The sequence below is a fragment of the Vombatus ursinus genome, unplaced genomic scaffold (genome assembly GCF_900497805.2).
Source record: "Vombatus ursinus unplaced genomic scaffold, bare-nosed wombat genome assembly UNPS02014799.1, whole genome shotgun sequence".
Lineage (NCBI taxonomy): Eukaryota > Metazoa > Chordata > Mammalia > Diprotodontia > Vombatidae > Vombatus > Vombatus ursinus.
This window is the reverse complement of record NW_020954577.1, coordinates 8,662,875-8,687,262: the sequence shown is the minus strand read 5'-3', so window position 1 is coordinate 8,687,262 and position 24,388 is coordinate 8,662,875.

Genomic DNA, 24,388 nt, shown 5'->3' with positions numbered 1-24,388 from the left:
ACTGGAGTGAGAGTCAAGGAGGTTATAGTAAATCCTCCAGAAATCTCTTCTGGTGGGAAGAGTACATGGCAGCTCATGGGCAGGCAATAGGGCTTTGGTTTCCATATTTCTGCCTCAGACAAGAAGGAAGGATGGATCCCATCCTGAATAAAGCTGTGATTTCTAATGATAATCAAAGTTTCAAGGCACATTTCCTTTTGTTGGCAGGAAGATGCCTAATCAGAAGTAAGCCATGGGGAGCAGCAAAGTCAACGGGAAGGTATGGAAGGTGGCACCTCCAAGCTAGGTTCACCCAGGGGTGAAGCTCCCAATGTTACTGTTTATCTTGTTTTGCCATGGATGGTCCATTATACTCTAAGGTCTTCTTTGGAAGAAAGTTGTCAGGTGGAAAGCCTCATGGCAGAGCCAAGACCCAGTGGAGCTGAGAGCTGAGGAAACTGAGACCTCAAGAGGTCAATAAATTAGCCCAAAGTCATACAATAAGGAACAGGGCTGAGATTTGAATCCAGGTCCCCAGGCTCCCAGTCAAGTGCTCTTTTCCCCACACTATGCTGCCTTTTTAAAAATTCTTTATTTTTTGCTTTTCATTGGGTCCTATTATTTTTACTCTGGTCTTATTGATTTTCTTCATTATTCTCTTCATTTTGTTTGACTTACAAAATTGGTCAATGATAGAGATGCAACACATATTATAAATTTATTTCCTTCATTGCTATGCCTCAAAACCAGCATCCCTGATCCAATTTCCTTTTCTTAATTTGCATTTATTTAAACATCTGCATAGGATCTGTTGTGAGCAGCTCATCTCAGAGACCTGAAACTGAAATATGAAGTTCCTATTTACATTCAGCCCCAGCCTCTCTTCATTCCGTCTGTCAGAGTCAGTATAGACCATCAATGTCCTGCCAAGTGGAGCTGTTAATTTCCCCCACTGTCAGGGTGCACATGGTGTTCTAGGTAAATGTAGCCAATAAAACCTGGCAGCTCCCAGGCTGGGCTCTCATTAGATAGTGATTAATGCTGAAAACTTCCATTCTCTTTTAATACTGCCCTTTCTCATCCAGCGATGTGACAAGGGAGCTGGGGAGCTGCCTTTATCATCAGACTCTGCTTTTGGGGGACCTCTTGGAAGTGGATAGCCTAATCAGTGGATTGAAAAATGTTCTTGCAGTGTTCTTGGTCTGGCTTTCTCTACCCCTAATGCTCTCCCAGCCAGCACCCTGGTTCTCCTACAAGAAGCATGTTCTTATTCGGGGTTGCGATGCTGAGTGACTGACTACTTTTGAGCCCCAGGTGAAGGGATTTTTAAACCCTTGCTTGGCAGAGTCAAGTCAAACCTGACATTCTCAAGTTCATGGTTTCCTTTCTTCAGCTTCATGCGCTGTCTCTCTTCCAAACTAACCATCCCCCATTCCTTCAAATGATCCTCAAATGGCACGAACCAAGGACCTGTCACCATTTCAGTTACCCTCTTTCAAACACTCAACAGTTTAGAAATGTTCTCTAGCAACAGTGCACTCACTACACTGACCCAGAAGGCAAGCACTCCACTTCATTTGGGGATCATTTCATTGTCAGGAAAATCTTTCTTCTGTTGAGTTCTGCCTTATGAGCGATCTCCCCATAACTTCCTCCCCTGGTTTTTACTTCTGTCCTCTGGGGTCAAGCAGAATGAGGTTATTCCCTCTGCCTTGTTACAAGCCTTTCCATATTTGAAGGCAGCTATCACATCTTGATTGATTATAAGATCATAGAACTAGAGCTTAAGGAGTTTCAGAGGCCATATAGTTTACCTTTCTAATTTTTAAGATAAAGAAACTGCGTTTCAGATAAGAGAAGTAACTTGCCCAATGTCATCCAAGTAGTAGATGTCAAGGAGAATTTGAACCCAGATCTGCTGGCTCTAGAGACTGAGTTCTTTCCAGTTTCTGTTTGGTCCCATCTCTGAGATGACCAAGGAATGCAACCACAGTAAAAGCTATGGAACTATTCATACCTATTGATCAAATGATCTTACCCTAAGGGCTGTACATGCAGGATATTATCGAAAGAGGGATGGGAAGACCATTCTGTACAAAAATCTTCCTAGCAGCTTTATTTGTGATAGCATAAAACTGGAAACTACCCATGTGTGCAAACGACTAGGGAATGTCAAAAGTTATGATCTATGGAGGTGAACGAATGTTATCACCCCATGAGAAATGACAAATGTGAAGACCTGGGGAGACTTTCCTGAAGTGATTCAGAGGGAAGAAGTCAGGATGAGAAAAACAAGAGTGCACATTATCATTGGTAATGCCCTGCCCCACCTATTTATACTCAATGTTTTCTTTTGGGTCACCCACCACTTTGATTCCTTAGGGACTATGGTTTTCTATGCATTCCAGCCATGTAGCATCACTGGAAGAATACTCCCAACACTCCAGTGCTTCTCTGATCTCACTGATTCGGAAGTTTGCTCTGATTATATCTAGCTGGTTCCAGACTCCAGTCCAAAGACCCTGTTTCATCATCACATCCCACTCAACTATTCAATCAGGCTATCTTGGCATCTGCCTGACAGTCCTTCCCATTTCCAGCTCTTGCTTTGGGTATAATCATCAAATCAATTTTGCCATTGCTTCTAGAAAGAACATGTCAATCTAATGCCCCATAAATCAACTCACCATCCCTGTTTTCCTCACCTCAAACTCCCTTTCTTGGCCATCTCTCCCCTGTCTGTGTTGTCTTTCCCGTTAGAATGCAAGATCCTTGAGGGCAGGGACTATTTCTCTTGTTGTGTTTGAATCCTTATCATGTAGCACAGTACCTGGCTGTAGTAAGCATTTAATAAATGCTTTGTTATTCATTCATGCATTCATGCATTCAATGATGGTGCTCAAACCCTTCTATGCTTGCCCATCCTAGGCAACTCTGATTAACATCTTCCTTCCCATAAAGAGGTTGCCAGAGAGGGTCCTCCCAACCTGCTGGGGGCCTTCCTCACTCACTTTCTCCATTAATTGTGAGGCTACTAGCAGAGGAGATGAGCCCTCCCTCAGTCTCACCACCTGATCAATCCATCTTTTTCACTCCTACATTTCTTTGAATAACACTAGATGAATTAAACAAGATGAGATTTGGTATCAGCGTGGCATCATAATCCCCCAAATGCAATGCAGACAGTTTTCTTCCTCTCATTGAATTCTGAACCTAGCTCGTTCAACATATACAGAATCTGTCCAGGATAGATATGCTGATGGACCAATCAGTGGGCTGCCCAACCAACTGTGTGTCAGGAACTGAACAATAGAAATGCTTTATCTTTTTGAGTATTTCCAGCCTGGGCTATTAAACCAATCTCTTTTGTGTGGTTGTAGACCCGATCTCTGTCACATGCTCGGAGCTAGATGCAATTACAAAAATGTTGTTTTCGGATAGAAGTATCTGTGATACAACATAGTTCAGTGGTGAGAGCCAGAGGAGCTGAGTGAATCCTCTCTCTTATACTTGCTACCTGTGTGATCTTGAGCAAGCTAGTCAACCTCCTTGGGCCTCAGTTTCTTTATCTGTAAAATGAAGAGGTTGGACTAGATAATCTGTGAGGGCTTTTGCAGATATGGGCCTCTAAGTCTATGATTTCGTCATCCATGTACAAGAGTTCTTAACCTGGGATCCTTGAACTTACTTAAAAAGCATTTTGACACATGTATTTTAACATAATTGATGCCCTTTGTAATACTAGGCACTTTAAGCATTTAAAAATATGATTCAGAAGAATCCATGACACCAAAAAGGTGAAGAAGCCCTGAGGGAAAACTTTCTGCCGTTTGGACCCTGTGTGAGCATTCTGGATGAACAACAAAATCTGGAAAAATACACAGAACACAAAAGGATGCCGGAAGTAATGAGATGGTTTTGTTTCTGTCTGATTAGCACATATTTTTTAGCAACTGATAAATAGTGGACTTCTTTGTTTCATATGATTATCTTTTATCCTTTTTGCTTGTTTTAATTGGGGGGCAATAGAGGGCAGCTAGGTAGCACAGTGGATAGAGTACTGGGCTGGGAGTCAGGACAACTCATGTTCCTAAGTTCAAATCTGACCTCAGATACTTATTGTGTGTCTCTGGGCAAGTCACTTAACTCTGTGTGCCTCAGTTTCCTCATCTGTAAAATGAGCTAGAGAAGGAAATGGCAAACCAAGCCAGTATTTCTGCCAAGAAAACCCCCAATGGGCTCATGAAGAGTCAGACACAAGTGAAACAACTGAAGAACAGCACTAAATCCACACTAAATAAATAAAATAAAAACCCATAACTAAATGAAGGGAAAACAAAGAATGTCCCTGTCAGACTCAGCGACTTCACTTGTCTACCGAGAGCAGGAAACGTGAGTGGGCTGTTTGCTCACTGAAGGCAGACATTTCTGACAGGGCTCTGTGGAGCATGTCTAAGCTGGTGACTGGGCATATAAACAGCTTGATTTGCCAGGATGACCTGAAAGCCTCAAGCTTTGAAAACACATCTGATGTCCCAGCTCCAGGCTTACACTCATTCCTCAGCCTCTTCTAGCATGAACGCCTGAGTGTTTTACCAACGATGGCTCACTCATCCCTTTCTGGGCTTTTGATTCTGTTTAATTGCTAGTTACTAGATACCTCCAGGCTGAGTGGTACATTCAGCTCAGAGTGGGTATCAGAATGGCTGCTACTGTCCCTTTTTTACTGCATGACAGCTGGAGGCAGAGGGCTTAATAACTCAGAACCAGACCGATTGATTTTCCAGACTCTCAGGTTAGATGGGTTTGACCTTCCCTGTGGGGGGTGTGAACCAAATGGTTTTCGGTGAGTTGCTATATCGCTATTATCTTAAAAGGAGCCAGAGTAAGGGTAGAAATGGCCTGGTTTACAACCGCTCAACCATGGCCTTTATTTAGCAAACACTCATCTCAGGGAATGGCCAGAGAAAGGCAGCTGGTGAGGTGGAGAAAGCAGAAATTCAGGATTTCTTTCATAGAGAGAGTTACCGCTGTTTGTAGCAATGGAAAATATTTTCAGGACAAGAATGTTGGGAGGAATGAGAGGTGTGTGGAAGGAAAGTCTGAATCTAAAAGGAGCTTGCCAGACTATAGAATTGGGCTAATCTAACAAGCTGAAGTACAACAAGTGGAAGCGTGAAGTCCCATATTTCCTAAAGCTTAAACTCCTATAATAATAATAGCTAGCATTAAGATAGTGCTTTTTTAAAAGCTTGCATGGCATTTGCATGTGTTTTCTCCTTTGGTCAGCACAATAACTCAGGGAGGTATGTACTATTATTATCCTTATTTTACAGGATGAGGATGAGGAAACTGAGGTGACAAAGGTTAGGTAGCTCACCTAGGGTGACAGAGCCAGTATATGAGGCAGGATTTGAACTGAGATCTTCCTATCTCCAAGACCAACACTCTAGTAACTTCGCTGCTCACCTGAATTTACTTTTCTGTCTGCCTGACCTTTTCCACCTCCAGTAGAATGTAAACCTCATTGAGGGCAGGAAATACTTGATTTCTATCTTGGGGTCTCCAAGTGCCTAGCAGATAATAGATCCATTATAAATACTTATTGAATAGAATTGATTTACACTTGGATTTTTATTAAAAAAATCAATTTTACAAGTTTAACATGGGAGTGTCATAGGTAGACAAGTTATTTGGAAAAGATCTGGGGGGCTTTTCATAGATGCCATGCTCAGGAGATGTCAGCTGTATGGTATAGCAGCCAAGAGAACTGACATGGGCTTTGATTGCACCAAGGGCAGAATGGCTACCAGGAATACTAAGGAGGGCAGAGTCCTCTCTGCTCTGCCCTGGGTAGAACTCAGCTGGAGGGCCATGCTCAACCCTGGGTGACACTTTGTAGGAAAGACATTGATTAACTAAGATGGCTCCTAGAGGGAGAGCAACCAGAATGCAGAAGAGTTTTGAGCTCACACTCCACGAGGAGTGAGTGGTTGAAGGAATGGGGGATGTTCCTCCTGGAGAAGAGAAGGCTAAGGGGGAGATGTGAGTACTGCCTTCAAGTATTGGACAGGCTGTCTTGTGAAGAAGGAGAGGAGGGGCCCTGGAGAGCAGAAGCAGGAGAATGGAAGGAAGCTACAAAGAGGCAAACTAAGGCTTGATGTCAGGAAAAACTCCCCAACCATTAGAGCTGCTCCGAAATGCATTGCCCTGCCTAGGGAGGAAGCAGGTCCTTTTCTGCTAAAGTGCTTCATACTGGAGTTGCATGACCATTTTGAATATGTATGCTCCAGAGGTGATCCTTGCTCGCACACAGAGTGGGTGTGGATGCTACTGTGTATAAAGCATTGGGCTGGTCATCAGGAAGACCTGGGTTCAAATTTAGCTTCACACACTTAGCAATTATGTGATTCTAGAGAAGTCAGTTGACTTCTGTCTGAGTGCTTTGTGTGTGTGTGTGTGTGTGTGTGTGTGCCCTGTGTGTTTTTCATTTGTAAAATCAGTATAACAATAACATCCATTTCTTGGTGTTATTGTGAGAATCAAATGAGATATTATAGGAAACACATTCTGCAAACCTTAAAGCTTAATTTAAATGTTATAATAGATTGAATTCAATGGCTTCTGAGCTTCCTTTTAGCAGAGATTTGTGACTTTGAAGTGGAGAAGTGGGGAGGCTGATAGCACCAGGACTTTTACCAGGAGACTTTGGTGTTGTAAAGGGGCTACTGTGGATGTGATGAAGGAGGCAGAGGCTAGCTGGCATTTAGAAGTGGATAATTAAAAAATTAGGTCAGTGTCAGAGAAGTGAGCACTTAGCACAGTAACTGGCACACAGTAGGTACTTAATAAATGCTTTTTGATTGATTGGAGAGAAGTCTGAGATGATAGATAATGCAGTCTGTAGTACCCAGCCTTTCCTATTTCACCTGTGTGTGTGTGTGTGTGTGTTTGTGCATGCATGTCCTGAGACCTAGGTAATTTTCAGTTGTGTTGCTATTAAAAATGGAGTACAATAGTGTTAGGAAACAAATGGTAAGGACCACAGAATCAGATTCAGTCTAGTCCTGCCATGATGAATTTCATGGGCCAAATTTGTGTCTGTATCCCAATCCTAAGAGGAGGGAGCCTGGCAGCAACAGGGTACAGAGAGCTGGCCAACATTAGACATAGATGGGCCAGACGGGATTCCTGATGTGTCCAGTGGCTTCCTTGGACAGTCTGTCTCACCCTTTTTCTTTGGTTCCCCTGAGGGCTCATTGAGAGCCAAGGCCAAACCTGAATCCCGGCAGATGTGAAGGTAACCGTGTAGCCAGAACACATGAATTTGTCTGAATAAGATGAGTGGGCATTAGCAGCTTCAAAGCCATCTTCCCAAATGAATCTGCTAACAAAGGCTATTCCTGTCCAGCCCTGCCTTTAGTCAATGAGGTCTTAGTATTGGACCGGGGGTCAGGGAGAAGGATTTGAATTCTGCCTCAGGCACTTCCGAGGTGTTTGGGGGCACTGCTCCCTTCTTTCACCACTCACTCCCAAGCAGCCATGTCCTCGTGCTGCAAGATCGTCTTCATGGCTCCTTCTTCTGACTGGCCGGCTCCCCCCGGAACTTCCCTTGTAAGGAAAGCACCCATTCCAGATGGGTTCCTTCTTCCCTCCTCTCTGGTGCCACTCCAGACTCTGTTCTTCTTTCTCCACCATGTTTTCGTGTGCAGATATCTTCTCCCCTTCCTCCACCCATCTTTTTAGCTCTCTTTCATGAATTGTCTTCCATTTGAATGTAAGCTCTTTAGGGGCAGGGACCATCTGTCTTTTTGCTTGTATTTCTATCCCAACACTCAACCCAGTGCCTGGCACCTAGCAAAAATTTAATAAATGTTCCATGACTTCCTGTTAACTTACTAGTTATATGAGCCTGGGCATGTTAATTAACCTCTCTGCCTTAGTTTCTACATCTGTAAAATGGGGATTAAAACATAGCACCCACCTTACAGGGTTGTTGCAAATAGCAAACGAGATGAATTATGTAAGAGCACTTTGAAAACTTTAAAGCACTATAGAAATGCTAGTTATTGTTATTATGATCATTAGTAAGTAATCACTGCCATGGGGAAGAGAAAGGAAAGGAAAATATCTGCCTGTTAATTTAAAAAGTAAAATTTAATTAAAAAATTAATTTTCCCCTCCCTTCATCATGGAGGTGGGGGGCTATAGGTGTGAAATATTGCATACATTGTCAGATACCATCTAGGATTCTATGAAAAATTCATGTTTTTGGTAGGGGGTCAAGAAAAGGGAGCCATTCCATGAATGAATGAATGAGTGAATGAGTGAATGAATGAATTTGATTGAAAAGGAACAGAAGGGGGGCAGCTAGGTGGCGCAGTGGATAGAGCACCGGCCCTGGATTCAGGAAGACCTGAGTTCAAATCTGGCCTTAGACACACAACACTTACTAGCTGTGTGACCTTGGGCAAGTCACTTAATCCCATTGCCTAGCCAAAAAAAGAGAAGGAACAGGACAGAGTCAGTTTTGTGCTCAAGGCCACACACTGTCAGGACCGGCATTCTGATGAAGCTACTGGTGTTCCATTCCTCTAGCTGAAGCACACGCCAGTGAATTTCATTCTTTCTTCCTTTGTTAGCAGAAATCTAGAGGGACCTGATTGAGGGAGGAGTTGTCTCAGCAATGCCAAAGCCTGGCTGCAGTGTCTAATTAAGAGGCCTTCTCAATCCTCTGACTGAACTCTGAGCCAAAGCATAGGGTGTTGATGAGATCAAGGAGTTCAGTTAATTTAATTTCCTTGGAGGCTACATCTACAGTCCCTTGGCCACAAGACTACCCAGGCTGAAAATGGCTCAGGCTGAAAATGACCCAGGCTCTATGAATCTTGCATGAATTTCTGAGCATATCATCTACACTGCCCCTGAGCAAAATTTATGGTCTCATGCAAAACTGGCAGCTGCCAATTTATGACCATGAGTCTTTTGTTGTTTTCTGCCTGGAAAGAAAAATCATTCTTTCTTTAAAAGTCTAACTAGAGGCAGCCAGCACCTACTTGTTCCTACTTTTTCTAAACAGGAGGGAATATGATAAAGTGATGGGCATGGTGTGGTAAAAAGGTCATTTACAAGGAGCCTGGAATCTTGCTTTCAATCTGTCATTTATAAGTTGAGTGACAGAGAACAATTAATTTAACTTCTTTGCATCTCAGTTGTCCCACCCTTAGGATGGGAATAATACCTTATCTGTTGTGGGAGGGAAGGACACTAGGCTAGATGTTTCTTAGATTTATTCTGTCTCTTAAAAGCTTTGGTTCTATGATGTGAGCTCTACTATGTGACTTTGACCTTATCTTTCTGTGCGTCAGTTTCTTCGTATGTGTAACAAGGAACTTGGACCAAATGACCTCCCAGGTCATTGGCAATTCTGAAGTTCTAGGAATTAGTGAAATTAAGTTAGATCTGATGGAGCGTGAACCATTTCCTACCTGTCTGTTGGTATTGACACTTAATTCATGTTCTCTCAGAATTGGCACAAAGAGGAAGCTTGGCACCTTGGGAGGAGCTGCTCCTTGTTTGCTAAATGACCATTGCAAGTTTTTAATCCACTTTGGGCCTCGGTTTCCTTGCCTACAAATGTAGTCTTTTCACCTGTTTTTGAATCAGCCTATATGTCAGAAACCATATTACAAAAGGGTCTCAATGTTCATGAGGTCTGCCCTTTCTCTGGGTATCATGTCAGATGTCGATACCTTGGGGGCAGGGCTAGAACTAGAACCTAGTGCCTGAGGGGTGGAGGGATCAGGGTAGAGAAGAGTCAGCCCCTGGTGTGTGCCAGGGGCAAGGGGAGGGAATAAGCATTTAGATAGTGCTTACTCTATGTGCTAAGAACTGTGCCAAGCACTTTATAGATGTGATCTCATTTTATCCTTACAACAACCCTATGAGCTAGGTGCTGTTATTATACTATTTTATAGTTGAGGAAACTGAGGCAAATAATGGTTAAGTGACTTTCCCAGGGTCACACAACTACTAAGTGTGTGAGGCCAGATTTGAGTCAGGTCTTTCAGACTGCAGGCCCAGAACTCTATCCACTGAGTCTCCTAGTGGCCCCTCGGGAAGGGAGGATGGTCTATTCTATCTTGAGTCAAGCTCAAGTATTCTTCATAAAGCTGATGATTCCCTCCTCCTCAGTCCTTTGGAGGATTTGGGGTGGGAGTTGACTACAGAGTAAGGCAAGCCTTATGAGAAAGCCTGGGACCAGACAAAACAATGGGCTGGTTGTATCATGTGATATATAACCAGCAGGACCAAAAACTCCCCAGAAGGGAAGTGGGCACCTACTTTGTGGTTTACACCTCACTACCCTGGGACAAAGGCTTCGTGATCCCACCCTAGTTATGGTTCTTCCTTGGGACATATGATAAAAAGAGATAGAGTTAAGGGACTTTGCATCTTGCCTGTCCTGGGGCTGCAAATCCAGCTAATGGGTCTCAGTTTGCTCATCTGTAAAATGAACCCATGTAAGATGGGTCTCCCCTATCTCCAAGGTCCCTTCTAGCTTTGATCCTATGGCTCTAAGGGCAGAGGTCAGGTTCCTTGACAGCCCTGCCACAGCCCAGGACAGTGAGGATTTTCTCCCTCATAGATGGCACCCCTGGGCACAGGGCTTCTTGTTCCAGCTCTCATCATGGGACTGCTCCACTCTCCGGGAAGTAACTCAGTAGAAATGACAGACACAAGGGCCATGCCTAGTGAATGCCCTTGCGTGGTCTCAGGCTGTTTGCAGTTACAGCAGTTAATACCTAATGAGCCCTTTAAAAGCTACAAAGAAGTTTCCAAACTGTCCTGTGAGAAAGACCCCAGGGGCACACAGCAACTAAGAGTCCAGGCTGGGATTCAAAGTCAGGCCTTCCGGCCTAGCTCCCTATCCACTATGGCCCCCAGCCCTTGCCTCTTCATCAGCATCATGGCTATGATAACGTCAGACTCCTCAGCCAAACTCCTGGTTACTCTGTATGAAGCTCTCATCCAGGTGCTATTTGCCAACTGCTCGCTCATTTAAAAGCCCCCGACCCATATGGGAGCCCTTCCAGCCGGTGGCCAAGGCCTCTTGTCAGGCTTTCCCAGAGCTTGGGCAGTCTAGGTCACCTATTGTACTCCCTCTTTTTCATCCTTCCTCAGCCTTTCTTCTTTAAGGACTTTCTGCTGTCACGTCCACATCATTCCTGGACTCACCTCCTGCATCTTAGGCCTGCCCCACTCCTTGTTACTTTCTAACACTCACCCCTCTGGCATTACCCCCTGAAACAGTACTTCCAGAAGCTCTGGCGCATCCTGGCTCTGGGGCAGCAGGTGGCCAATTACCCTTGGCACTATCACCATCTCTGATACTCAGGGTGACTAGACATGGCTAGGAGATGACTTCAGATCTGGACAGTCCCCCTTTTCTGTTTGTGTTTGCCTCTGGGGCTACTCCCTGCACCTGACCCCACCTGAATGGCACTGATCTTGTGAGCCCCAAGCCTCCGTTAGCACAGGGGGTGCCACTGTCTCAGAGGCTAAGAGGACCTGGCAAGGCAAGACCAGGGACAGTAGGGGTCCTCAAAGGGGAGCAAGGTGTGGGCTTCCATTGTGGCAAACCATATGGGGACATTATCTCCTCCATCCCAATATTTTAATTGCTTATTTATGTAATATCAGCTTCAATAGCTTCTCACACAGAGACACTGTGTGTTTAAGATGTGATGAAGTCTTGCCTCAGAAATAACAATAGTTCCCCATTGCTATCATGCTTTAAGGTTTACCAAGAGCTTACCAAAGTTTATCTTAGATTTTCATCACAACAGCCCTGGAAGGTAGGTGTTATTATTGTCTCCATTTTACAGACAAAGAAACTGAGGGAGACAGCCAAATGAGGCTAAGACTCCAAAAAGACGAGGAAGCCCTGGTCTAGATGGTCTCTGAAGCACCTTCCTGCTTTGACCCTATAATAATGTATGTAGACACAATGGTGCCAAAGGCCAGTGGAATGGGAGTCTCCTTCAAATCCTGACTCTGGCACCGACTAGCTGTGACCCTGGGAATCATTCACTCTCTCTAGACCCTTTCTTCCTCTAAAAAGTGATCAACTGGATTCAGTGCTTTCTGTGATCTCTTCTAGCTCTGGGATTCCCTGTTCTGTGTTCTAGCTCTAAAGTCCTTTGATTCTGGTTTGGTTGTTTTTTTCTGGGCCTCAGTTTCCTTATCTGTTAAAAGGGAGGGTCTCCACCAATGAGGAGAATCTTATGCAAATGTTCAGGCTTGAGGCCCAGGGCATGCACACACACATGCACACACACACACACACACACACACACAAATCATTTAAAGAGGGAGAGCACACTGGCATCTGGGAGGGTGAGAAACAACCTCATGGAAGAGGCAGTGTCCGAGCTGTGTGGGGAAGGAAGCTGTAGATCTTAAAAGATGAATGGGCAAAAGGGAGGGTATGTCAGGTATGGGGGCCAGCCTGTGCAAAGGCATGGAGGTGAGATGCAATGTTTGTTTAGCAACAGCTGGTAGGTGAGTTTGACTGGAACAGAATGCATGAATCAGGGTACTAAGGAGTCAACCCAGAAAACCTCAAAGGGAGTCCCTTCATCTCCTGAAGGATGGCAAGGTGGTAATGAACAAAAACCTGGCCTCACCATATCCCAGGTGTAGCTCATATACTTAGCAATCACTCAGCCAGAGAATTTCAGAGCTGGGTCAGCTGTTCTGCCTCGCTGGTCATTAAAAAGCTGGGTCTGCACTGCTCCAAGGAAGCTGTGCTGATGGCTGACACTTCACTTTGGAAAAAGAGTCTTCATTTTTCAGAATTCTGCCAATTCTGTGTCTAAAACAAATAGAAAATGACAGGAAGGAAACATGCTAATGAGAGCAGGGAGGCCGTGGAAGCAGGCCATGGGATTGGAGTTTCAACTCCTACCCTGTTCTACATGACATGTGTATACTTCTCTTCCTCCCCAAGTGATTCATTAGGAGCCGACATGTCCACTTATTTTAAAGAACCTTGAAGAAATGGTTTTAATAGCACCCACTAGAAGAAGTTGTCTTGTACTTAATATTCTCAGGGAATCAGCAAAGAATAAAACATTTATAAATGAGAGATCATGCATTGGGAGGCCTTCCATTCAGAATGATTAGAACTTAAATAATGCCGTTAGGAACACCTATGTTCATACTTTTAAAAAGTTTTATCACATAGATGTTGCCTTTAAAACTAAAAACAAACTTGGCTTTAGGATATCTATGCTGTGTAATGTTGCTTTGTCACATCTTTTTTTGTTGTTCAGTCATTTTTCAATTGTGTCTGACTCTTCATGACCCCATTTGGGGTTTTCTCAGCTAAGATACTGGAGTGGTTTGCCATTTCTTTCACCAGCTTATTTTACAGATGAGGAAACTGAGACACACAGGGCTAAGTGACTTACTTGCCCAGGGTCGCACAACTAGTGCCATGCTGGATTTGAACTCAGGTATTCCTGACTCCAGGCCTGGCATTCTATCTCCTGTGCCACTTAGTGGCCCCTGTCACATCTCCATTTCATTCTAAATGTAAAAAGTTAGTCATTTCACAAATGTCCCATTGCCCTCAATCCCAGAACGGAGATCGACTAAATCAAAGCGCCTTAGTATCAGCTCCTGAGTGGATCAAGGTTAGATGTCAAGAGTCATTTGTAATCTATTAGTTAGCAAACATTTAGACACTGAGTATCCAAAGGCACAAATGAGACATTCCCTGTCCTCAAGGGAGCTTATGTGATTCTGGGAGGAGGGATGTAACATGCATGCTGCTAAGCATAAGGCAAAGAAGGGCATAAAAGGGACTCAGTCAGCACACATTTATTAAGCACCTACTAGGTGTCAGGCACTGTGCTAAGTCCTGAGGATACAGAGAAAGACAAAAGACAGACCTGCCCTTGAAAAGCAAAGATCTAACGGGTGGAGGGGGGGGAGAAAACATGTAAGCAACTACATATGAACAAGCTATAGACAGGATAGATAGGAGATAATCAATACAGGGAAGGCACTAGAATTAAGAGAAATTGGGAAAGGCTTCCTGTAGAAGGTGGGATTTTAGCTGGGACTCGAAGGAAGCCAGGGAAGTCGGGAGGAAGAGATGAGGAAAGAGAACATTCCAAGGATGAAGGACACAGTGAAAATGCCTCCACTGGCTCCAGTGGCCAAAAGGGCTCCAGTGAAGTGTTGGCCACCAGCAGGGCTTCCTTTGGGCAGTGCATTCCCAGCTCTCTAATGACCGGCGAGGCAGACCAGCTGACCCAGCTCTGAAATTCTCTGGTTCAGTGATTGCTAAACAGTGCCTTGTTGGAGGAATGGCAAAGAGACCGGTGCCACTAGATGGAAAAGTACACGCTAGGGAGTAAGGTATAAGACTGGGAAAGTAGAAGGGGCCAGGTTATGAAAGGAGGATCCTGGACAGCACTACTGGGATGTATTGAATAGAAAGGTGAAATGGGAAGACCTGCATGTTGGGAAGATCCATTAGCTGGCTAAGTGGAAGAGGGACTGGAGTGAGAGAGAGAGACTCATAGTGGGAAGGCCAACCAGTAGGCTATTGTAATAGTCCAGGTGTGAGGTGATCAGGGTCTTTTCCTGGGTGATGGCAGTGATGACAGATGTCAGAAGAGAGAAGGGATGGATATAAGAGATATTATAAAGGTAAAATCAACATGACATGACTTGGCAACAGATTGGATATAGAGGGGGAGGGGAATAAGAGAGAGTGAGGAGTTGAGGATGATGCCTAGGTATTAAGCACCTACTATGTGCACTGTCTTAGGCACTGAAGATACAATGACAAAAATAGGACAATCCTTTCCCTTGAGAAGCTTAGGTTCTATTGGAGAAGGTAACAATCACACATGTAAGTACATACAAAGTACATTCGAAATAAATACAAGGTAATTTCTGCCAGAAGTTAGAGGTTAGAGTTGACATAATCCCTTCAGAATCTGTTCCCGTCCCATTCAGTCAAATACCATTTCTAGCAACAGTCCCTTTGGTCCGTCTTATGGTTCTAATTAAAAATATTGATTTTTTTTGGGTTGTGTGTAATATAAATAATATAGCTAAAAACGTTCAGTGTATATCTGGTAATGCCCAAATGCTGTCAGGTGTTAAATGTGTATCTATTCTCCCTGGAATGACTTGTGATAAATATCAATGTCCTACGCTGGAAAGTGGATCCATACATGAGAGAATATTCATGATTTCCCTCCCCCAACCTGGTGATTTCCTTCCCAGCACCTGATGGGGGCAGGGATCCCATTCAACTGGACTGATTTTCCATTTTGCTGAGAAAGGCCCTTGGTGAGCCATCCATCATTAGCATGATTATTAATAACCATACTGAGTACTTCCTCAGCCCTTTCCAATTTCTAAGCACTTTAACAACATTAACAAATTTAGCTTCCAACACTCTAGGGAAGCTTCAGTTTTTTTTGCCCCTGAAGGAAATGGGAGGCAGAGAGAGATTTAAATGGCATGCTCTGGGCTAAAAAATGGGATGTCAGAGAATGGAGGAGATCTTTGGAGCCCAAGTTCTCCTTAAATTTCTTTAGACGAAGGATCTCAGGCCTCAGTCCTATTTTCCAACCTTAGTTCATGATTTGGGCTCAGATTTTTGTGAGTCCTCGCCTCCTTGTCTTAACCCCCTTTTCCCCAACCCCTGGTCTATATAATACAATGTATAATTGAATTCATTCACCATTATTAGGAGCCTGCTATGTCTCAGACACTGTGTGTGGGGCTAGAAATACAAAGGCATAAAAAAACCATCCCCTGCCCTCAAGAAAGTTACATTCTACTATATGTGAGGCAATGGAAGGGGAAGAGTAGTAGTGAATACAACATGGATGCAGACAGGCAAATTAAAAATGTAGACAGAGTAAATCCAAGGTATAATAACAGCACCAATAACATCCCACAGAAATGTGGTCTTGACATTGTCTCTTTAATAGGGCTGACAAAAGGCGCTTGATGGGGAAAAGCACTAGCCACTGGGGGTACTAGCAAGGGCCTGAGCTAGATAGAGGAAAGGCAATGTTTTGGAGACTCTACCACCTTCGAAGATCAGTAGGTACTACAGACCCGAATCTCCATCCTTCCTTTACTGATGAGGCAGGATTCAAATCTATGTCTCCTTGACTTAAAGTCCAGCCTAGTAGCTGCTCTACCATGCCATCTCCCAGGGAGCAGCCTGGCCTGAAGCTCTTATTTTGCCTTAGAGCATTATTTTGGCAAGAAAGTTGCTCTTACTACAGCATTCATTCATTCATCAGTCACTCAGAAAACATACCTTGTAAGGCTTTGTCCTAACACACAATGGTTTTTGTTGAAATATCCTCCAAGGCAGGTCAGTTTCTTTTGTTCTCAGCTAGATCTTCCTCACACCCCTCTCCACATTTCATCAGTGCAGAGAACTCCCAGTGTGGACACACCATCCACCAATGATGACTGGAAATTTATCTGTATCCTTTAGTCTTAGAGCTTGAGGACTTAAGTGACTTATCAATGACCACACAATTCGTATGTGCCAGAAGTAGCACCCCCTAACTCCTCCAAGGCTGGCCTCCAATCAGAAATTCTGCACTGCCTCTCTTCCATGTTTATAGGAATCATAGCATCCTAGGATTGTAATGATGATGCAATGGTTTATGGGGGACTCTCCTTGAAACAGGCAAAAATGTTTCCTACCTAAGTCCAGTACAAGTGATTGTAATAATTCAGGGGTTTGTATTGTGTTATTGGGAGGAGGGAGAATCCCAAATTGGTTGCTGAACCCATGTACAAAGTAGAAACCTACCTCTACCCTCTCTTTCTTGTAGCTTAGAAGTATGAAGGAAACTGAGCTATCTAAAGGGTTGTATGAGGGGTTGCTTATAAGCCAAGAAAACTTGATCACCTCTACCTCTTGGCATTTGTTTTTTCATGATCCAAGGTAAGTGAACATTCCAAGATGGAAGTGTCCAGATGACCTCGTGAGTTTGGTAAATCTAGAGGTTCCACCAGATGTGAATGGTAGTAGCAATGAACAGTGGAACAGCAGTGGCCAACAGAAGTGGAAGCAACTACAAGGTGGGGGGGAGGAAAAGTGGGTTCAGTGAATGGGTCCTCTCAAAAAGTGATGCCTAAGAATTAAGCAGGGATGTAGAGACTTGGAGTCCAGCTGGGATGTTCACACATAATGGAACCACTACTTAGTTGAATTCAGTGAGGACTCTATAAAGAAAGAACAGGACTCTTAGTCCTAGGAATTAAATGATACTCATCTGCCCCCATGTGCCTCATGCCTTTATACTTTGCACTAGCTCTCCCAAGGGACCTTGTGTGTGCAAGGGGAGGGTGTGCACCCAATTTTGGGGAGTGATTTGAACCAATGCTTTTTGCTGCACCTCAGCAAATGTCTTTTCTTAAAGCTAATGGAAGTTGATTGGTTGTTAAGGGGGAGCACACTGGTGGGGGCTCAGAAGCAACATCAACATCAGCTCCTCAGGGTTACTCTTACAACCCTGAGAAACAGTAGTAGTCAGGCACCCCTCTTGGGACCCCAAATCTGATGTGAACTGGGGAAATGGAAGAGGTTGCTTTGGGAACATCGATTCAGAAATGGAAGGGATCTTAGATGTCAGCTCCATCATTTTGCACATGAGGAAACTGAGGCCCAGAGAGATGAAGTCATTTGCACAAGTTCATACAACCAATAAGTGGCAGAGCTTGGGTTTGATCTCAGGTCCTGTGACTCAAAGTTCATCACTCCCCGTAGCACCACCGCTGACTGCTTCTAATTCCTTTTCAAAATATGTTGGCCACAGGTTAGGCCCAGCCTTTACATCAGTCAGTTGGTTAAAGCTCTTTGTTTTGATTAATACAGAAAGTGTGGCATAGTGCTTTGAACAAAGGCTTAGCTCCTAAAAACTCAGGTCCTCTGAATTATAATTGTAATCTCATTGTTGACCACTGGTGTGTTCCTGAAGTAAGCCAATGATATCTTCCCATTTCTCTCATTTCTAAAGAATGTTGGTTAAGAATGTTAGTCTTAAAGGACCCACATGTACAAAAATATTTATAGAAGCTCTTTTTGTGGTGGCAAAGAATTAGAAATTGAGGGGATGCCCATCAATTGAAGAGTAGCTGAACAAGATATGGTATATGAATGTAATGAAATATTATTGTGCTATAAGAAATGATGAGCAGGCAGACTTCAGAAAAACCTGGAAAGACTTGTACGGTCTGATGTTGATGAAGGGAGCAGAACCAGGAGAACATTGTACACAGTAACAACCACACTGTGAGATGACTGACTTTGATAGACTTCGCCCTCCTCAGCGATGCAAAGATTTAAGACAACCCCAAAAGACTCATGATGGAAAATGCTATCCACATCCAGAGAAAGAACTATGGAGTCTGAATGCAGATGGAAGCATACTATTTGCTCTCCTTTTCTTTTATTGTTTTGTTTTGTTTCTTCTTTCTCATGGTTCCTCCCGTTAGTTCTAATTCTTCTAATGTGAATGTGACTAATGTGAAAATATGCTTAATATGAATGTGCAAGGAAAGCCGATATCAGATTGCATGTCATGTTGGGGAGGGGGGAGGAGAGAAAAGGGGAGAAAATGTAAAACTCAAAATCTCATGGAAGTGAATGTTAAAAATTAAAAATTAATATAAAAAAAGAATGTTGGTACTACAGAGTGTTGTATAGTGATAGACTCTCTCCATGGTACTTAATGATAGTGGAAATGCCTGGATCCCCACAGTGAAAGGACCTTTAGGAGTCTGGCTGCTATGCCCTGCTGATGTAGGAACTGCCAGTCCTTCTCCATAGCTGGGAAGATTATTAAGAAGCAGAATCATGGCTGGTTGAAAAAAGAGATCAGAGAAGTTAATACAAAGAAATTTCATGCATGATCAGTAATTACCTTGACTGAATTGTTAAAAACAAACAAACAAACAAACAAACAAAAAATGCATCAGTTCAACATCTACCCTTCCAAACAAATGCTCTGGCCTCTGTTATACATATATTCTCAACACCCACTAGTACATCAAGCCACCACTGCAGTCATGTCTCCCATTATTTGTGTCCTAATGATGTACAATTATATAAGAGTGACATGTCTCATCTCTGGCCCCATTTATGAGGCTCCCACCCCAGTTTTAATTTCACAGCTTAGAGTTTCATGACATTCAAAGACCAACAATTTATAGGGGTGGGGGCGAAGAAGGGAGAGAGTCTAAGTTTATTGGAAACATCAGTCACAGTAAAAATTTTAATGGAACAGTTTCTACCCTGGAAAAGGTCACCAGATAAATAATTGCTCCATGAATTGAGATGATGCCTTTTGTCATTAAACCCCAGCTGAGATCAGATATGCTTTGATACTTCTGCTAAAGACTGTCTGACTGGTGTTGAGATCAATGCCATGGACACAATTAAAGCTAACTAGCTAGTTCTTTGGTCAAAATACTTGCTTCTCCCACCCTCCCAAAAAGAAAGCAAAACTATAACTAGCAACTTGTGTGCTCTGGGGCAAGGGCATGAAACCTTCTCTCAAATGCTGCTGGGGGAGGTCATCAGATTAGAGTAGGCAGTGTAGATAAACAGGTCAAGGAAAGTTCAACTGGTAGCCTGTTATTTGAACTAATTATCTATGATAACTATGCTGCTGAAGAATCTTGAGCACTGTAAACACCCTTTAAATTTCACCACTCTGAGGTAGAGGGCCAGTTACCTCACCCTAGTTACATACAGCTCAGGCAAAAGGTAGAACATTATATATTCAGATTGAATCCTGCAATTCCATTTTAACCAACTAGGAAAGAGTCCTTCCTCCTGCTTATACTTTCTACACATGGCCAACATTTTCATTATAGCCCTTACATCCTGGGGCTAGCAGGTGGGTGGGTAGGAATTTGTTATCAACATCATAGTTGCATCTTTTTAAATCGCCATCCTGGCAAATGGCCACTTAGCTGAAGAGATTGCAAGGGGGATTGATTCACTGCAAGACCTTCCCTCCACACAGTCCTGAATATATTCCAATGAAAAAACAGCAGTCAGAATGGTCTGTGGACACAGTTATTGCTTGCAGGCTGTGAGGGGAGTTTTACTCATGAGTTTCTTTGTAAAGTGGCAAAGGATCCCATTTACCTTTCGCCTGCTTCTAGTATTGGTGCAAAAGTGAAGAGGCCACATTGGCTAAGAAAGCTGCATCTGTCTTGAGGGCACGTGAGTTACCAACTCACCTATTATTATTCCTAGTGCTTGGCTTCATGACTTTCTCGTGTTTTCATCAGCCAGTTTGGGCAACTCATGTCTCTATCAGCCTATCCAAGGGTGACAGTCCTGTAATGAACAACTATTAGGAATTGATGGAGTCACAGACAGGGTGCCATCCAGATGAAAAGGACCTCTCAGGATGGCCAAGAGGAATGCTAGTACATGCTGATCCCCTCCTAGGGTCTCTGGTCTTTGTGGCTGGCTTTTTCACTCTGCCAAGTCAAATCAGGCCATTCAGGGCCACTTGTTTGAAGTTTTGTTTAATTTGGGATGATCACAGAACTCCTAGATGATATTACCCAAGTATAAAGCAAAAGAGAGGAGAGTGGTGGGAGCTAGGACCCTCTAATAATTGGAATTTCCATTTCACTGGCCTGTTTTTGACTTTACTACATTGGCACAGACCAGTTTGGTGTGCTAATTATGGTGAGCCTCCTGGACTTGGGTCTGTATTCACAAAATCTATAGTACTGGGGGTGAAGAGTAAGAAGGTGAAGAAAAGTTTCATTTTTACTGTCAAAAAGCTCCTTATTTAAAAAAGAAAAAAGCTCCTGGTTTTGTCTAACAATGTGGAAGGGAACGTTTTTATGGCCTTCTATCCCACTAATGAGGAAATCCCAAGGAGCAAATGCTGTCTTCCAAAGACAAGCAATATTTTCTGTATTTGTGATTCATGTGTTTGTCGGGGCTTTGGAGGATGGGCGCTGGCAGCTTTTCCCACAACTGTACTTAATGATCTCACCAGCAGGGGGCAGAAGTGATCGATTTGGAAAAGACACCTTGTAGTGGAAAGAGAACGGGTCAGGTGCTGAGTCACTGACTGCATCATCTTGGACAAGTCACTGGAGCTACTGGGAAGATAAGTTTCCTCATCTCTTAAAATAGGGATAATAATCTCTGCTTCCCTGTCTTCTTCACCCAGTTCTTAGAGAAAATCAACTCTACTCAAGAAATAACTGTCGAGTGCTTACAAAGGGCCAATCATTGGGACTTTGTTGTTGTTCGGTCATTTCACTCATGCCCAACTCTTCCTGACCCCATTTGGCAGAAATACTAGGGTGGTTTGCCATTTCCTTCTCCAGCTCATTTTGCAGCTGAGAAAACTGAGGCACACAGGCTTAAGTGACTTATCTAGGGTCACACAGCTAGTAAGTATCTGAGACTGGATTTGAACTCAAGTTGTCCTGGCTCCAGGCCCAGTGCTGTATGAGCTATGGTGCCCCAATCACTGGAACTACAAGGACCAAAAAAAAAACAGTTCCTGCCCTCAAGGAGGTTGAGTTCTACTTCATGTTCACAGATAAGTCAACAGGAAGTATATAAAAAGTAATCTCAAGAGGGAATCAGCATTAGCACCTGAGTGGAGAGATACATGTGGAAGCTCTGTGTAGTAATTATATACATATGCACATGACATACATTATACTTATATAATGCACATATGTATATACAGGTAGATATACATCTGCATTACAATTTAAAGTCTCAGACACTTATTTGGAGGCCCTGAGATTTTAATTGTCTTGACACAGCCAATATGTGTCACAGTACTTGAACCTAGGACAGTCTCAATCATGTGCTGGGGCCAGCTCATCCGTGCTTGAAAGCTGATTGTTAAATTTCAGATATGAACTTTGCTACCTGGGAAACTGACAAACACTAAAAATCAAGACTTCCTATATTATTTTGTTGATTGTCTAGACTTAGGAAAGTGATGGAGAAGATGTTAACCATGCTGACAAAACTTACAAGTGCATACATTTTCCCCTTAGAGAGCCTGTTGTTAAACATCTACCTGCACACCCCTGAGGCGAGGACTTCCTGACTCCCTGGCCTGCCCTCTATCTCACATGCCAGACTGACATTTAGATGAGATTTTTCAAGCTTTCAAAATGATGGAGGCCCATTCTGAGCTCATTTTGGTTATAAAGCAATATCCGTAGACTGTTAAAGCTCTAAGGGACCTTGGAGATATTCTAGTTCAGCTCTTTCATTTTGTAGGTGAGGAAGCTCATCCTTGGGGCTCCAGGAATGAGAGGCCCAGCTCCCATTCCAGGAGTCCCTGGGGTAGAAAATGGTCCGTTCAGGTTTCTGTTTTGAAAATGGAATTATAGCATGTTAGAACTGGAAGAAAGCTTAGAGGTCATCCAATCCAATTCCCCTTTTCTTACAGATGAGGAAAATGGGGCACGGTGCATTGTGATTTGTCCTTGGTCACATAGTAAGCATCTGAGGCAGGATTCAAACCCAGGTTCCCTGACTCTAAGCTGATAGATGTTAAATAGTCAAATAGATCCCACTAGATACAGGATCTCACTGATGTGGGTACTGCCTCCAGACTGTCATTCACCCATGCCCGCCTAACCTGGATGACTGGCATCTGTGACTTCCGATAAGTATAACACAGGAGAGAAGGGGGAGAGGGTTCACCCAATATACAGAAGTCCTAATAAATGGTAACTACAATGATAGTATGAGTCTAGGCCAGGAAGAAGACAAACACACTGATGGAATTCAACAAACATTCAGTGCTTCCTAAGTGCAAGATACTGTGATGGAGGCTGGATATTTGAAGGCAAAACGGAAGCAATCCATAACCTCCAGGAGCTTACATCTTGTGCAATGAGATTTTTTTTAAACCAGATGTGATTTCATTGGTGTAGAAAACACACATTGGGGAAACCTTTTTTTTAAATCAATGTTTAAAGACATCCGCATAGCAAGGTATACTCTTTGAGTCACCTGGGGCACTACGAGGGTAAGTGACTTGTCTAGGGTCACACAGTCTGTATGATCAGAGGCAGGATTTGAATTCAGGTCTTCCTGACTCCAAGGCCAGCTCTCTCTGCACTAGAATCACCCCATGCTCCAAAAATGCAATGGGTTACTAGCTGTAATGTACCGTGTGTGTTCAAAGTGGATTTCCCATTACTTATACTAACTAGTACAAAAGAAACACTAATTGGACCATGGAGGTGTTGGGGGGAACCTGTGGCCTCAAGGCCATATGTGGCCCTCTAGGTCCTCAAGTGCAGCCCTTTGACTTAGAAGACCACATGTAACTTTGAGGCTGGAGGTTCCCCACTCCCGAATTAGACTTATGCTTCTCAAAGTAAACCATCAAACTCTATTAATCAAATACATGCAAACACTAGTTTATATTATCTATCAGACAGTAAAAGCATTCCCCCTGTCTAGAAACAAGCTCCCAAGCTGATTTCCTAGAGCTCCCCAGTAAGCATGGCTCATACTGGCACTTCATGACATGGTCTCCTCTCTACCCAGCCAGTGGCCGTGTATCTCTCTCCAACACGTTTGCCCAGCAAGTCAGCAGATCTCAGTCACTAAATCAACCCCTAAGTGAACATGAAAGTTGCTTGAACTTCAGGTGTGGGAACACAGGAGTCAGATTCAGTCATGAGCCAAGGTCATGAAGGCTGGAGAATATCTGATGGGTTTCTTATAGTTCTAGGTGTTAGTGTTAGCTGGTTACACTGAGGTTCTGACTGGTGGTCAGTGACCTAACAGGTTTACCAAGTAATTTAATTGGTGCTTGATGACATAAACCAATGACAAGGTTGTTTACCAAATCTTCCCATTGGTGGCCTGTCTTATATGGGGGTCTTATGTTGTTTGTGGACACACCTATGTTACCACTAATATGCTTATCTTAATATTGAAAAACAAGTTATGGAAAACAAACATTAAAACACTTCATCACAAAATGGAGGCCTAATACAAAATGGAGTCAGTTATGTCAAGGCAACAACTTCTCACTACATTAGCCCTAAATAGAATGTGAAAAATTCCATCAAAGAAAGGCAGAGGAAGATCTCTAGGGACACGGTCACATGTAGGTGTTTGGGTGGGGGGATGTTGGAGAGATGGTGAATGTCTTTGTGGTGGAAGTGTCACATGGTTTGGACTTTGATAAATGAGTAGGAGATGATGGGGGCTAGGAAAGAACATTCCACGTGGAGGTAATAGCATGAGGAATGGTACAGAGTCTGGAAATGTCACGGTGTTAGTAGAAATAATAGCAGCTCATTCCCTATGAGAGGA